This window comes from Branchiostoma lanceolatum, chromosome 17, assembly GCF_035083965.1.
Source record: "Branchiostoma lanceolatum isolate klBraLanc5 chromosome 17, klBraLanc5.hap2, whole genome shotgun sequence".
NCBI lineage: Eukaryota > Metazoa > Chordata > Leptocardii > Amphioxiformes > Branchiostomatidae > Branchiostoma > Branchiostoma lanceolatum.
The window spans coordinates 3,983,717-3,999,748 of record NC_089738.1 but is presented as its reverse complement, the minus strand read 5'-3'; the positions used below and the strand labels follow the sequence as shown (position 1 = coordinate 3,999,748).

Here is a 16,032-nt window from a genome sequence, read left to right as displayed (position 1 = left end):
TCTTTTGTGACTTCCAGTAGTTTTTGTGGAATAGAGATACTGGTCGAAAAATTAACAAGTTCAGAGACAAAACAAAAGTTACGAAATTATGGGGGTGGGGGGTGGAAGGGTTGGCATGCACACCCCCAGCTTTGTCACAGGTTTACAGTGCGTTTGGTACTATTCCCTGTAAAACTCTATATATGGTACAACTGTATTTGAATTGGTTTAGAAAATGTGTATCATATTTCTCCTACCCGCTAAAATGCAAAATTATATGCTGTCAATGCGCATGGTTTCATATCATTATAATGTTTGGGTATTGGAAGGGGGTATTTTTTTACTCAAGACTGGATAGTACTTTCGTTTTGAAATTATAAAAAGAACTATGCCAAGCTTTATAGAATGAATTTAGGATTACTAATACTCAATTCAGCATTTATCCTGAATTAGGAGTAAATTATGACAGAAAATGACCATTGTATCTAAGTTTTGTGACAGTCCATGTGTGATTAATTGTTCAAAGAAATGTAGAAACTGATCCATCTTTGCTTGAAATTAGATCAACAATCATGATATTTTTGGCCAGTACTAAACCATGATGGCTTTTCTTACAGTTCAACTGTTCCAGGGATGTTGGAAAGTCGCCAGCCCGCGGGACACTCAGGCCCGGTGCTGCTATTACAGATTAGACCACTTTTAATCTTTCACCGCTGACTGCACATATCCCGGCTAATCTACCGTTTGAAATGGACGTACCGCCTGTTGACCTCAAACTACCCCATCCTGACCAGCGCTGCTGTCAGAAGCCTGGACCTGTACCACATCCTGTCCTTGTCAACATGGCTCCAGATGCTCAACCTGACACTGACCTTCTCGCAGGTACCTTACAAGACATTCATTTATCAGAGGAATTTGATGACTCTGATCAACACTCTGATTCAGAGGGAAGCACAGACACTGATGAACACGACTGTAGCACTATGAATGAATAGATATTTTCCGTTGTTGGGTCCACATGGCAAACATACTACCAAGATGCCTTAAAAAAGTGTGAAGCCATGAGCAGGGAGGGAGATGATGTTGAAATCCGTGCAGCCTTTGAGCCTGGCAATGTTAAGGATAGAAATGCCATGATCAAGTTTGATGTCTTCTTGGCAAACACTTGGCAGATTGTGGGCTATTTCCCAGGTAAAAAAGTATCTAAACTGACCAGGGCATTATCAACAAGGGTCTTAAGTTACTGAGACTACTGTACACAAAATTAAACATGAGTATTGTCACCCTGCAAAGGAATTTATGTATAAAGTTGAAGTTAAGAATGGCAAGAGAGGGTTGGGAGCAAGATACTTCAGACTATACCTACAATTCTTTCATTGTATCATAGAGTCCATTCCAAGTCACCTAGAGGGTTTTAAAATGAAATTTGTAAAAAGGTTGAACGATTTGTTTGATGTTGTTAATATTTCTAGTGTTCCAACTGTGATTTTAAGAAAACAAATATGTCCATCATTTTCATACCCCACAATCCGCCAAGTGTTTAACAAGAAGACTTCAAATGTGTTTCTAAATTATGACCTTGCAAAAAATGGAAACAGGTGGTTCTATCAATGGAAAATAATGTTATATGTAGACCCCCACCTTAAATCTTTTCTACATTATTGACATTTTTATTGGCTATACTATTGTACGGTAGTATACAGAATATACTATTGTACGGTAGTACACAGAAATTTCGTTCCGTCTCCTGTCAGTCTCACTAGTGAACTAGATTCAAAGTTCTCCTGTCCTTCTGTTGGCAGCATCTCTGTCTCCCATAGAAGTGACTCCCAAATGTTCTTAACTGTCATAACTGGTACCTTACATTGATGGTAGAACTCGACCTGATACGCAGCTTCACCGGAGATGACACTCGAAGCTTAGAGAACCGGATTTGGAACTTGTTAGAGTCCACACAACAAAGCAACACCTCCGGATTGTGCTCGAAAAGCTCCAGTTCGACCGTAAACAAAGTATTTACGAGACCTCCCAAGGTCGTCTTTGGCCCAGAACTCTTAAAACAAGTTTGGCTACTAAAGTGTAGTGGCTCAGTGCAGAAAGTGTTTCTAGTATGTCTCTGTGAAGTTCTGATCCCACTTTTCAGCATCAGCCATATCAAGATAGCGAGAAGACCCTGTTCAGCTCACAAAAAAACATGGCAATATTTGAACAACAGCACTTCAGTCTTTGTTTAATGCAACAAGTGACATAGAACTTCAAACAGTACACATGTGCAAAAGTCTATATTTGCAAGTTTCTGAAGAACACATGCAAAAATGTCTTACTTTGCATTTGGTGTTTTACTTTAATAAGTACAACATGACAGTATCTTCTCTAGAATATCTTAAGTATGTTATTATAAAAAAAGGTATACTTGTGATAAGATGACATATTTTTGTAATGTGTACACAGGAAGAAATGAAGGCACTTTTTCTGAAGAACACATCTCCAAGAGTTTGTCCTACTTTGACAAGAACAAGAGATGCTATAACTTAATAAGAAGTTAAACTATGCAACAGATTACAACTACTATTAGGCCACACCAACTTGATTTTATGGATGACATCCTCTGGAGACCCCAAAACTAATGCACGCGGGCGAAAAAAAAAGAAAATCCAGCAAAAATACAAATAAATGCTGTTCAAACCACAGGACTACTACAAAGCTGGTATTGCGAATTGAACCACAGAACACAGTTTATTTGTAGGAGGTTATGTAGGTTGTTCATCATAGCAGACTCAGCGCAAGTGATTGATTTTTAATATTTTGACAAGAACGACCAAAGAAGTATACTATTAGAAGGTATTTGGCTCCAAGGACTGTGGATGATATATGACTGTGATAAGAATTATAACTCATATACACTCATAAGGGCAGTTTCAACATACATGGCATTGAACTCCATATTATTAAGCATTCCATGGTTTACGCTCACAAATCTCACTGTGAAACCTCTGCCAATCCCTCAATTCCTCTCCCATGTCTCTCATTATTGCAAAAGAAACGTGTGAGAGCCACTCTGGATAGGTTGTGTTTGAAATTGTTTGGGCGATACTCGCTGCATGGCCGCCGCGATCCTCTCGGACAACTGTGCAAAGGCAAAATCTCCCTAGCCAACATCGATGGCATACCAACCCACAAATACGCCCCAGTTTTCCGATATGCCGGCACAATGCTAGCCTTTTGCGGCCATCTAAGTCAGCAAGTTCCGGAGTTCCGTGTAGCCTTGGAGGAGGTGATTTTTTTTTTTGACAACAGGCGAAAATCAATGCGCGCGCGGATGTCATCCATAAGATTAAGTTGGTGTGGCCTTACTAGTATCACTAGTAGATTATATCCAATATAGACATATGTATCTGACAGACAATATAATTATGAATTATAACAAAGTCTATACCTGTCTCAAAGTGCAGATTTCTATCCTAACTAATATTGTGACATAAAACATCGTTCGTATTTATACAGTGTCTTTGTATCTTTTTCTCGCGTCTATATTCAGTTCAGTAAAACCCGAGTCTTGTCGTTTGTCATGTCTTGAGTTATTGCAGAAGCCTTTGCGTTGTTCAGTGGATCGAGAAGTCTCTTACTTGGTCGCTGATTAGCGCTCGTAACGGTGAGACAATCGAAACAAGTTTTGTTTCACGGACACAGCGGAATGTAATTTGGTTGCCCCTTGCCCGTCGCAATCCCAACAAATACAACTTTACTTTCCAGACATGCTAGAATGGCATCAAGTGAGTCTCCCTAATTTCAAACTCCCAGATAGCACGGAAATTACGGCGGACTCTTTCCGTCCACCAGCGCCTGCTTGCTTCCATTGTTATCTGGAATTCAAACCTGCCAGGTAACTGTGAGACAGTGCGCAGCTGACCCATGACGGGCGCCGGGGCTTCGAATGCCGGCACAATTTGCACCTTCTTTCTAATCGCAGTTTGACTGCGGGGAGATTAGGTAACAATTGCGTGTTAATAACCTTGTTCAGGCCCGTCTAAGGGCAGATCCCTACCGGGCTATTGGACCCTCTCTGGCTGACTGGACCTTCTCTGGCTAGCATACTACGATTTTCTCGCCCGGTGTGGATCTGCTTGGAGATTACCCACTAATCCTGTGCACATCAAAAAGCATTCAGTATTTTACCGAATTGCCCAGGTGACCCTCTATTTTCTGATTAATTAAATCAGCCTATTAAACAACCACAGCCTATGGCTTATTACAATGTGCCTGACAAGGCCTGAGAAAAGTTAGATTACAAAAACTGTGAATGTCAGGGTGGTTAAGGAAAACTTGTCTTGCTTTGTGTTCTTTTATATCTTATTAACAATTTGCCTTCTTATTGTGCTTATATAATAACCACCCTCATTTATGCCAAAAATATTCACCATTAAAGATGAATGTTTACACATAGGGAATACATGGATAGGGTCTGCAAGGGTTTAGTGAGTATCATATTGTTTTCACCCTTGTAAACCAGGACCGCCTATCGCTCGACGTTACATCGCGAGCGTAAGCGGCCCTGGATTAAATGGACCGCTGCATATGGTTATAGCTACGTCACCTGCTTCCCCTCATCGGAAGCAGCATGAAGAGAACCATGGGAAGCTATCAACCAATCAGGTTACGTGTTACATCGTTGCTTTGGTTACCCAAAACAAATGTCAGCCGATAGTTGTTTTGGGTAACCAAAGCAACGATGTAACACTTAACCTGATTGGTTGATAGCTTCCCAGCGTTCTTTGCGCGCTGCTTCCGATGAGGGGAAGCAGGTGACATAGCTATAACCATATGCAGCGGTCCATTTTACCAGGGTCGCTTACGCTCGCGATGTAACGTCGAGCGATAGGCGGTCCTGGTTTACGAGGGTTATTGTTTTATAAAACACACCTTGTGTAATTCCCCATAAGCAGAATTCTGTAAAAAGTAGGCTGATTAGGTATGCATTGATACATAATCTAGTGGAAAATAACACCACCCTCTGGAGTTTAGGACTCCTCTAAGGTCACTTACAGGTCGAAAAGTATGAGAATTCATTTGTTCTCTTCCTGACTTTTCCTGTGCCATGGACCTGTGCCAACGCATCAACTAAATGCAACACTTTATCCTTCCTGGTAGAAACGTAAAGATAGACCTCTCTTGGATGTCTATCCTGTAGCGATGATGACATCAATGACGTCGTAGATGGGACCGCAAGCCAAATGCAGAGGCGCAGACGCGCCCACACACCGGGCACATGCATGTGAAGGTAAACATTCTGCATTTGCTCGCAAATGTTGCCCCTCTAGTATCAATATCAATTCCAGGGCTATTCTTACACTGAGATAATGACATCAACTTGTATCAGGTTTACACCATTATATATTATCGCTATTGATAAAATTTGAAGACAATATGCTTTCTTCTTGACAAGTTAAGTTGGGAAATGTACATCATCATCTGCAAGCCTGTAATCTTCAGGAATGTAAGACTCGGAATAATAACTGACACTTACCCGCTTGACGGGAACGGACTTGCGCCTGCTCTTCTTTGGGGATGATGTCCCAGCTCCATGTGCAGTCATGAACTGTGAAAAGTTTATGGAAATTAATGTCAGGGCTTGAAATTCATTTTTGGAAATAGGTGTTTGAAAGAATTTGGGGTGCACCACATAAAATAAAGTTGAATGTCAGCAAAACATAACTACAAAGCTTAACGCTCTTAAAGAACAATCTGTAATTCTAATAGCTAACTTCAAAATCTTTTAAGATTTAAAAGTTTAAAAACAAGTAATACATCACATTAAGTACAACAAAAGGTTATATAGTATCTTCTGATAGTTACACAATACATTTCAAGAATATTCTGTACACTATTACTAAGGTATCGTATAGTACCTTTACCTGGTAGCCTTTGAAAATATCAAGGTGCACCCAGTCAAAAATTAGGTGCACAGGTACAATTTTGGGTGCACACAGGTGCACATGCACCCACTATTTGAGCCCTGAATGTCATACATATGTATGTTTTTGAGCTTGTGTAAACTTATTCCAGTGCTCCAGTTTTCAACCATCTACCCCCCAATATGCACTGTCTCTGCTCACTCATTACCTTAAAAAAGGAAAGTGATCTTGAACCAGTCTAGCTCAAATGAATTCAATGAAGTAATCTTCCACCGGTCGTGACAAAAAAGACAGATGCTATGTACAGTATTTACAGGTTTATTGTACCGGGGAAATTCCCCTAGCGCTTTTCGACAAGCACAAGGACAGTGGACCAAGGCTTAACGTCCCGTCCTAAGGACCGCAAACCTTTCCAGCAGCATGCATGTCGTGTGAGTGACACAGCCGGGATCGAACCCAGGGCTTCTACTTCCAGAGGCAAGATCACTAACCACTGGACAATGCACGCTACCTTACCCCCTTCCCTTCCTCACTAGATATTGCAAACATTTTCTCCTACTAGTAACGATAGATCCATTTTGCAAAGATGAAATATTTACAAACTTACACCTTAAAAGAGCAGTAGGGAAAAATGCAAATTACCTGATATCCAAGGGATTTTAAAACATTGTATTATTTCTATTATTTGGATTGTACTAAACTTGTAGGTATAAAGTTAGAGCCTTGCTTGACAAACTGGACATCTGAACAAAAAAGTATTCCTCAAGTAAAGATGGACTATTCCAGACTCAGAGCATATGCAAAACGCAGTAACTGTTAGATCATACATGTAAATGGAACCGTGATATTTTTCTTATTGTTGAATTCAATTTTCAAAACTTCTCAGTGTTCTCACCAGGCCTTAGGGGCCCCCGATGCTGTGATCTGGACCCCGATGCCTTGGTCTCAATGAGCTAACGGGTGTTTCTTTCTAGGAAAAACCAAATCATACATCAAAAAGTTCATATTTGGCTTTAGAATGCGGATGTGACAGAGAAAAAACTTAACTTCACAAAATGTATCCCTCAAAATGCAGGAAGTGAGTGTCTTATTTGGTTATGAATTTCAAAATTTTGTGCAGGAAGATGACAGACTCCCAACCGTTATTTAACGGTCTTTAGCGGCCCGCGAAAAGTTGGCCTTCTGTGAAAAATCCTGGTGAGAACACTGATGCTCGTCGGGAGCTCCCCGGTTTCTCTACGGTGCCCGGAACGATGCCCGCCCGCCCAAACAAATTATACCGCCCGTGGTTGTGTTTACGGGGTTGGCTTTTATTAGCCGAAACTACGGTGGCTGCGAAACTCTATATGGCAACTAAGAAGACATTCTGACAGGTAAATATAGCAGACTGGGCACGGTAAAACAGACCTAAGCCGACCCGTAGAGACTGTGACCTGAGGCTAGTACATCGACCGTTACACCTGAAACGTTTCATCAAACTTCTGTGAATATATCAAGGGCTTAACTTCTGTGATTTCTGTGCCATGTCCATATTTTTAGAGTTTATGAGTAAATGTTTGATAAAGTTGGCACTAGTATCGGCCTGATCCTTCCCCCACACAACATTATGAACCTTAGACATCAATGTTACAATACCGGCCGGTGCAAACGCCTAAAAATGGGGGTTATACCGGCTATATACCGTGGCTACTAGTATGTCAGAAAACCTAAGATGTTGGAGACAATCTTATCGCCCCGAAAGAACATTTGAAAAGGGAACATACCTGCCGACAGGCCTTCTGCAAGTCGTCGTTGAACGCAAACATCTCGAATAAGCAAGGAGACCAACTTGGAATAAGCAAGTGAATATATATAGCGTTAAAGCGTTAGCAAAAAATGTCACACGACCGTTCTCGGTGAGTGAAACTGTCAACTGTGGACAACTTTCAAACTTCGGAAACTATTCCCCGACATGCATTGCGCCATTATACTTTTAGTACGTTGATGAGGTTATAATTAGACATCCAGTTGGCAAGATGCACCAAAAATAATTACTCAAGCAACTGGATATTTTTTTTAATTTTCAAAATTTTATCCAGTTGTTTGAGTAGTTTTTTTAGCATGCATTATGCTAATGAACTGATCTCCAAGCAGATGTTAGGGTTTAGAATCATAACGTTTTCTGATCTACTGTTTTTTTCTTGTTCTGACATGTGGCATTCTATCCTCAATAGAAATATTATTAGAAACAAAACAACAGCAGATCATACAATATATGTTTGAATATTTGGATAAAAAGATGTGCATATTTCCCGACATGCCGGTGAACTTCCGGTCTGACGGGCTAGCTACACAGGCGAACGACTGGAAGACAGATTTCCTTGATAGACGTGACTGGAATAGTGAAAGGAATTTCTAAGGTTCGTACCTCCGAAAAATAAGAATGAAATGTTATGATCCCGTAAATGAAATGTTATGATCCCGTAAATTCAAAGTGAGGTGATTTATTTCAGAAAAAGTAACGTAAACAAAACAAATGATGCAATAAGCCAATATAGGAGCGTCCAATATGAGGAGTTGGGAGGGGGGCGTGTGATAGTACCATTCTCTCTTTGTAAGTTGATATGATAGTGTCTTTCATTATGGGGACTAGCTTTCTTTCTAGCAAATTATCAACAGTCTGAAACAGATTAAGTATCACTGCATATTCAGCACCTAGGACAGGGACAGCAGGGTCGGACGAGGTTATAAAAATTTGATTGCCCATAAAAATCTTTTGGTTAGCATGATCAGACGAAAAAAATGCCAAGATTCAAGGAGAACGTAAATGGTGGGACCTGATAGAGCTTTGCTTGTGGAGCAAGTCACTTTTTTCAGAATCAAAATCGGACTTACCATTGTCAAAAAATGGTGGTCCTTGGGGAATTGCTGTTAAAATGTTTAGGCCACAGCAAGTAAATTTTCTGGATGACATCGGTGCGCGCTTTGATTTTTGCCCAATTTTGAAATAAAAAACAAGAACTTTTTCACCCCTAAGCAATGGTCAATATACCAAAAATGGGGCAAAATGACCCGAACGTTTGTCACTTCCATCGGATAAAGATACCATAACATTTGCACAGTTTCGAATGTTGAAAAATTCGTACAAAAGTGTTGTGTATGCAAGCTGTAAAAAGACTGCACTGTAGCTGTTTTCATCTATTAGGTGATATAATACCTCAGAAAATACCCCTATCTTGACAGACTTGTGGAACAAGTCATTACTCTCGTAACCTTTTTTGGGTGTGCGCTGATCAGGTTTCCCCAAGCAGATATTAGGAGAGGTGTCGTCCTTTGTATAACTGCTTTAAACCACCTGGTGTTTGATGCCTGGTTCTTGATCTTGATTGGGTACTGGGCAACACCCCTCTTGTTGGGGTAAAGCGCTCAGGGGTGTGTGATGCGCTGTTATTGTCCTCGCAGGTGCAGGAGACCAGCCTCCTTGAACTTGGGATGATCAGCTGTGTCTGTAACGTCCTTAGGTAGTGAATTCCAGTCTCTCACGGTTTAAGGGGAAAATGACTATCTATAATCCTTATATAAACTTTGGTAGAGTCTTATATAAATTTTGATTTGAGTGTCGCGATTGTCGTGGGGCAGGCATCAAATGAGTTTCGACCGGTAGGGCTATCTTGTGGTGTCCTGCTTTCTGCAGTAATGTGGGTCTATTTGCTGTCCTTTTATTCTTTAAAGTTTCCCACATCAAATTGGAGTGTAGTATGAGTTTTTCTTTTCTGAACAGCTTCTAGCTTAGCAATATGCTTTTTGTTTTGAGGGTCCCAGGCAGCACTGGAGTACTCTAGATGAGGTCTAACAAGACTTGTATATGCATTTATCTTAACTGTTTTGTTTCACAAAACGTTCCAATTAAGGACTCCAAGCAGATGTTAGGATGTGTCTTCCTACATGCACTGCATGTAACTGCCTTTATCTGAGATGGAGAGGAATATCAATTCTTCGTTTTCACAGAACGTTCGAAAACCGCTACGTCACGCGCGGGCGCCATGTTGGATGATAACCTGGCAGAATATAGAACAACGGCGCCATCTAAGTTACCTGCGGGTCCGAGTGTGCTCCTTTTGTCTCCACACTGTGGATCATTAAGTAGTCTAGCCAACGCTTGATATAAGGAAAAGGTTACAACAATAGGTTTTGATCCGTATGTCTTTAAAACAATCGGCATTTCAGAAGGTTTTTATATACTCAGCTTACCCCAAAACAAGGCTAACTGTGATCCACTCAAATGTTTTATTATCATAAGCGCCGGGCACATACATCTTACGATGATCGCAGGTAAGTAGCAAATAAAATAAGTTATCGCCGAGCAACGATGTCAAAATTGTTTCCAGCGTTGTGCGATGTTTCCCCTGCGGCTCATATGGATAACCGCCTGGCCGCTTTTGTGATTCTCAGTAACCGACGAAATGTGGATCTGTTGAATAAATTTTAATGCTTGATCTGACACGTGGAAAATCTTCCAAGTACGTAGGCTCCACTTTGGGACGATGGCAAAATTGTGTACATTTCTTCACAAGCCTTTCCAGGTGTATTTTCCGTCGCCGGGAATGGCTAATTTTACGTGCGTACTTCTGTCTGCAATAATACGGGTCATCACCATGCCAAGATCATAGATAGAGGCAAAAAAGGACCAATACAATACAAAAGAAAACTAAATCGATAGTTCGTAAATCAAATCAGTAAATAGGTTGGTTACTTGATTTTATGGATGACATCGCCTGTTCTCCAAGGAAAAAAGGTCACCTCTTCCGAGGTTCCACGGAACTCCAGAACTTGCAAACTTAGATCGCCGCAAAAGGCCAGTGTTGTGCCAGCTTGTCGTAAAACTCGCTATGTACTACCACAAAATACGTCAGCATTAAAGTTCACAAGTAAACTGGGGACGTAATTGTGGATTGGTATGCCATCGACGTTGGGTGTTACGTTTGTACTGTTGTACGCGGCGGCCAGCGAGTATCGCCCAGACAATCATGTATTTCAAAGACGTCCTATCCAGTTAATTCCTACGAATGATACGTTTCTTTTGTAACGATGAGACACGTGGGGGCACATGGGAGAGGAGTTGAGGCATCGGCATAGAGGTCTCACAGCGAGATTTGTGTGAATTATGGAATACTTAACATGGAGTTCAATGCCATGTATGTTGAAACAGCCCTTATCAGTATTCTCATCATCTACTGTCCTGAGCCAAATACCTTCTAATGATGTACTTCTTTGATCGTTCTTGACAAGATATTTAACATTGATCATTTGAACTTCACCTGCTACATGTAAGATGAACAAGACAATCTACATGTACCTCCTACAAATGAAGACTTGTTGTTTGCTTGATACACTGTGTTCTGTGGTTCAATTCACAATACCAGTCCTGTGGTTTAGCAGCATTTTGTTTTGCTGGATGTCTCTTTTTTTTTCGCCCGCGCGCATTAGTTTTGGGGTCTCCAAAGTCACGCCCCACTTCTGATTCTGAACAAATTCATCGAGCGACGGAAGAGGGTCTTCAGAGCATCGTGCAATTTAAAGCTTAAACGACAATCGCCGGATTCTACCGACCACTGTTGTCCGATAGCCTGACAAAATCGCGCTCCTAGGGGCCGGCCCGGCGGATACCGCCCCCTAGTGGTGGGGGGTTCGGGCGGGTGGTGGTGGTCATTAACCTCCGCCCGATAGCTTGTGTAAACACAGGCTACTTTAGAAACGGTGAGTAGGTCGTATCCTGTACTCCTTGGGCCCGCAGTTAACTATTCAAACTTCCTGCCCGTTTCTGAATAAAACAACTGCCTTCCACGGACGGGTCCACCGTCGCAACACGCAGCCATACAGAGATCGAACAGCTTATCATCCAACATGGCCGACTTCACGTTCGAACGCGATTGTGACGTCACGTGAAAACGAAGAATAGATATCACTCATGCAAATGAAGACTTAATTTGCATTATTGATAAGAATAGACTTATTGCATTGTGACGAATGATGGGAATTTCATTCTTGTGGTATTTGGAAGTCATTGACATGATGTGAAGTTGAACGTTATTAGATATAAATCATGCACAGTGTTTGAAAAACTGTGCCAGCAGTCTGCAGTAAGATTTTCAAGATTGCAGAATAAAAATTAAGCAACCTGCAATTTTGCAGAATGAAAAAATTAGGCTTGAGATTCAATGGTTCTCAACTTAGCAAACTGAATATTTCAAAGAGAATAACTGAACACAGGAATTATGTATTTCTATGATACTGTATTCAGCATGCAGGTATGGATTTTGTAATTTTTCGTGAAATTCCAGATGTGTGTCATTTGTTTCTCCAGGTACAGTGAGACCTGTGGGACTTAATCCACCCAACATGACTGAGCCTTTGGGGAAGATGGGGCCTCTCTTGCAAGGAGACTCGGGGTCTCGGGCCTCTTGGACCTCCGGTCCCTTGCTAGAAGTCCTTTGGTCCGTAGGGCCGATCTATCCAAACCATGCAGAACCACCTGAGCGTCCTCAGACGAACATTCGGGGCAAGTCAGATAAAGGTAAGGCTACCACTTACCGTGTTATGATGTTTCAAGATGTGATTTGACCGACTGGAAATGCATTTAAGTTAGCGTGGTTTTTATTTTGTGCCGAGGTGAAAATGGCGTGTTCATGGTGGTTTCAAGTTTGCGGCAGCACTTAAGTCACATACTGCTGTAGTATTGGACAAAAATGTTTGTGGTGGTTTTAAATTTGCGGTGAAACGGTCGCCGCGAATACCGCGAACATAAAACCACCGCGAAGGTTTCTGCATTTACAGTACATATAAAAAGTTAACCCGAATATTCATGGTGTAAACAGTGGGATCTATACCTTTCAATAGTATTCATCTTTGTAAACCAATGAGTGTACTGTAATGCACACAAACATACATCGATCACAAAATGAAAAGTCAGATATAGGCTATACCGTATTCCAATGAAATACTATCATCAAATGTTACAATTTTGATCAGGTCAATGACATCTGTACTATCCCTGTGTCTGTTACATTTTCCACAGTGTCTTGCTCATGAGGTTATATGGAATTCCGTGGCATCTGCTACAAGGTGTTCGAAATAAAGCCGAGCTTCAGAGAAGCGGCCGCGACCTGTCATGCAGGCGGTGGTACCCGCGCCATGCCCTGAGATGCCGAGACCAACAACTTCCTCATCTCCTTGTATAGACCTTTCTCATGCGGCGGACATGATAGAATGAAAACGAGGCCCTTGTAGCAAACATTAGACCAATTCTAACTGTCAATCGCAATTAGCAGTTTAGCCAATGATTACCTGATAATTAGAGAATCAACCAATGAGGAAGTGGCTGCATGACTGTCAAATATTTGCAGTTCTATGTTTTTATTTTGCATTTCTCAAAGCTCTAAATTTCTGCATCTTTTTTGTACATTTCATTAGTTATAATATCAATACTTGGATATCACATTTTAAGACTTAATGCAATTTAGGAGGAAAACTAAATCTGTACTGTATTCTATTTTTGCTTCTTTGCCTCATTGGTCTCGTCTTCATTCTATCATGTCCGCCCTGTGAGAAACGTGTATTGTAAGCCAAGGATTGTCCAGCTAGAGATCTTCTTCAGGTTTGGCCTCCACCACCGACGTTATGAATCAAGAAGGAATGTTTTGTGTGGGAGGTGTTAAACACCAGGGACAGGAATTTTTGGCTATATGTGGATAGAGATCAGGAACAAAAATGCTTGCTTACATGTGGAAAGTGTTCAGCACCAAGGACAGGAATGTTTAGCTAGTTGTTGATAGAGTTCAGAAACAAAAATGCTTGGCTACATGTGGAAAGTGTTCAGCACCAAGGACAGGAATGTTTAGCTTGTTGTTGATAGAGTTCAGAAACAAAAATGCTTGGCTACATGTGGAAAGTGTTCAGCACCAAGGACAGGAATGTTTGGCTTGTTGTTGATAGAGTTCAGAAACAAAAATGCTTGGCTACATATGGAAAGTGTTCAGTACCAAGGACAGGAATGTTTAGCTAGTTGTCGATAGAGTTCAGAAACAAAAATGCTTGGCTACATGTGGAAAGTGTTCAGCACCAAGGACAGGATTGTTTAGCTTGTTGTTGATAGAGTTCAGAAACAAAAATGCTTGGCTACATGTGGAAAGTGTTCAGCACCAAGGACAGGAATGTTTAGCTTGTTGTTGATAGAGTTCAAGAACAAAAATGTTTGGCTACATGTGGAAAGTGTTCAGCACCAAGGACAGGAATGTTTAGCTTGGAGTTGATAGAGTTCAAGAAAAAAAATGCTTGGCTACATGTGGAAAGTGTTCAGCACCAAGGACAGGATTGTTTAGCTTGTTGTTGATAGAGTTCAGAAACAAAAATGCTTGGCTACATGTGGAAAGTGTTCAGCACCAAGGACAGGAATGTTTAGCTTGTTGTTGATAGAGTTCAGAAACAAAAATGCTTGGCTACATGTGGAAAGTGTTCAGCACCAAGGACAGGAATGTTTAGCTTGTTGTTGATAGAGTTCAGAAACAAAAATGCTTGGCTACATGTGGAAAGTGTTCAGCACCAAGGACAGGAATGTTTAGCTTGTTGTTGATAGAGTTCAGAAACAAAAATGCTTGGCTACATGTGGAAAGTGTTCAGCACCAAGGACAGGAATGTTTAGCTTGTTGTTGATAGAGTTCAGAAACAAAAATGCTTGGCTACATGTGGAAAGTGTTCAGCACCAAGGACAGGAATGTTTAGCTTGTTGTTGATAGAGTTCAGAAACAAAAATGCTTGGCTACATGTGGAAAGTGTTCAGCACCAAGGACAGGAATGTTTAGCTTGTTGTTGATAGAGTTCAGAAACAAAAATGCTTGGCTACATGTGGAAAGTGTTCAGCACCAAGGACAGGAATGTTTAGCTTGTTGTTGATAGAGTTCAGAAACAAAAATGCTTGGCTACATGTGGAAAGTGTTCAGCACCAAGGACAGGAATGTTTAGCTTGTTGTTGATAGAGTTCAGAAACAAAAATGCTTGGCTACATGTGGAAAGTGTTCAGCACCAAGGACAGGAATGTTTAGCTAGTTGTGGATAGAGTTCAGAAACAAAAATGCTTGGCTACATGTGGAAAGTATTCAGCACCAAGGACAGGGATGTTTGGCTAAGTATGGATGGTGTTCAGCACCAAGGACAGGAATGTTTGACTATATTTGAAAGGTGTCCAGTGCCAAGGATAGGAATGTTTGGCTGTGTGGATGGTGGGTTGATATTTCTTGACGTGGGAAGTACAACTCATAGGGTGGGTCTCAACCAAACAAGGGGCTACTTGACCGTTCTCAAGATTGGGTTCATTATCTTGATTTCAATTGGATCCATGCCTGGGTAGGCAAGAGGTGTTACATCGGCAAGCACAACTTACCTTTTTTTATTAATATGCCAAGTCATTCCAGGTAAAGAATTTATGGCTTGATCATTTCTTAGACCAGATTAGCCTTTTGTCCCAAAAAAATTTTGAAAAGAGATTCTGAAAACCATTCTATCGATGGTAACTTCTTTAATTTTAACATCATTATTCTTCAACGATCGGTACTAGATTGGTGAAATCGGTAGACAAAAGGTATGTCAAATCTGGAACTGAAGGGTCAAGCCATGTTGTGGATGTAGGATGAGTTTGTTAAGGTTATCCCACTGTGATGGAGAAATGAAATTAATGACGCCTTGGGTGTAGAGTGTCAATCAGAATGATATTCAGTTATGTCTATGAATATAGAATTTATTACATGTTCAATCGGTGACTTATGGAGCTATTGGCATGTTACATACTTAGTTACGGACCATATAATGATGTAAAGATACGATATGAAGTAACGGAAACATTCTGTAACGTTACAGTGATTTTTAAAATCAATAAAGAAATGGTGTTTTCATGAAAAAGCTCATCTTAAGCTTTACTGGCTACTGACTTCGGCAATATCACTGTGCGTTTTAGAAACATTCTATACTAACTTCAATACAATTCGACCTCTACAACTGAATAAGATTCAGAGATTGCTTCCAGAGGTTTCGAATGATTAGATTCCAGCATATCACATGAATAAATTATGCTAATCACCGTAGCATTCACTGTTGCAGCCTTATTTTGTAT

The 16,032-nt window shown here is 40.8% G+C and overlaps 1 long non-coding RNA gene across 1 annotated transcript; it reads left to right on the top strand.

Moving 5' to 3' along the window:
* The first annotated feature begins 8,206 nt into the window (after positions 1-8,206).
* LOC136423145 (uncharacterized) lies at positions 8,207-13,852 on the top strand. The gene is made up of 3 exons (XR_010753718.1): positions 8,207-8,290; positions 12,235-12,444; positions 12,946-13,852. It is a non-coding gene; the product is annotated as an uncharacterized lncRNA (long non-coding RNA).
* Positions 13,853-16,032: the final 2,180 nt, after the last annotated feature.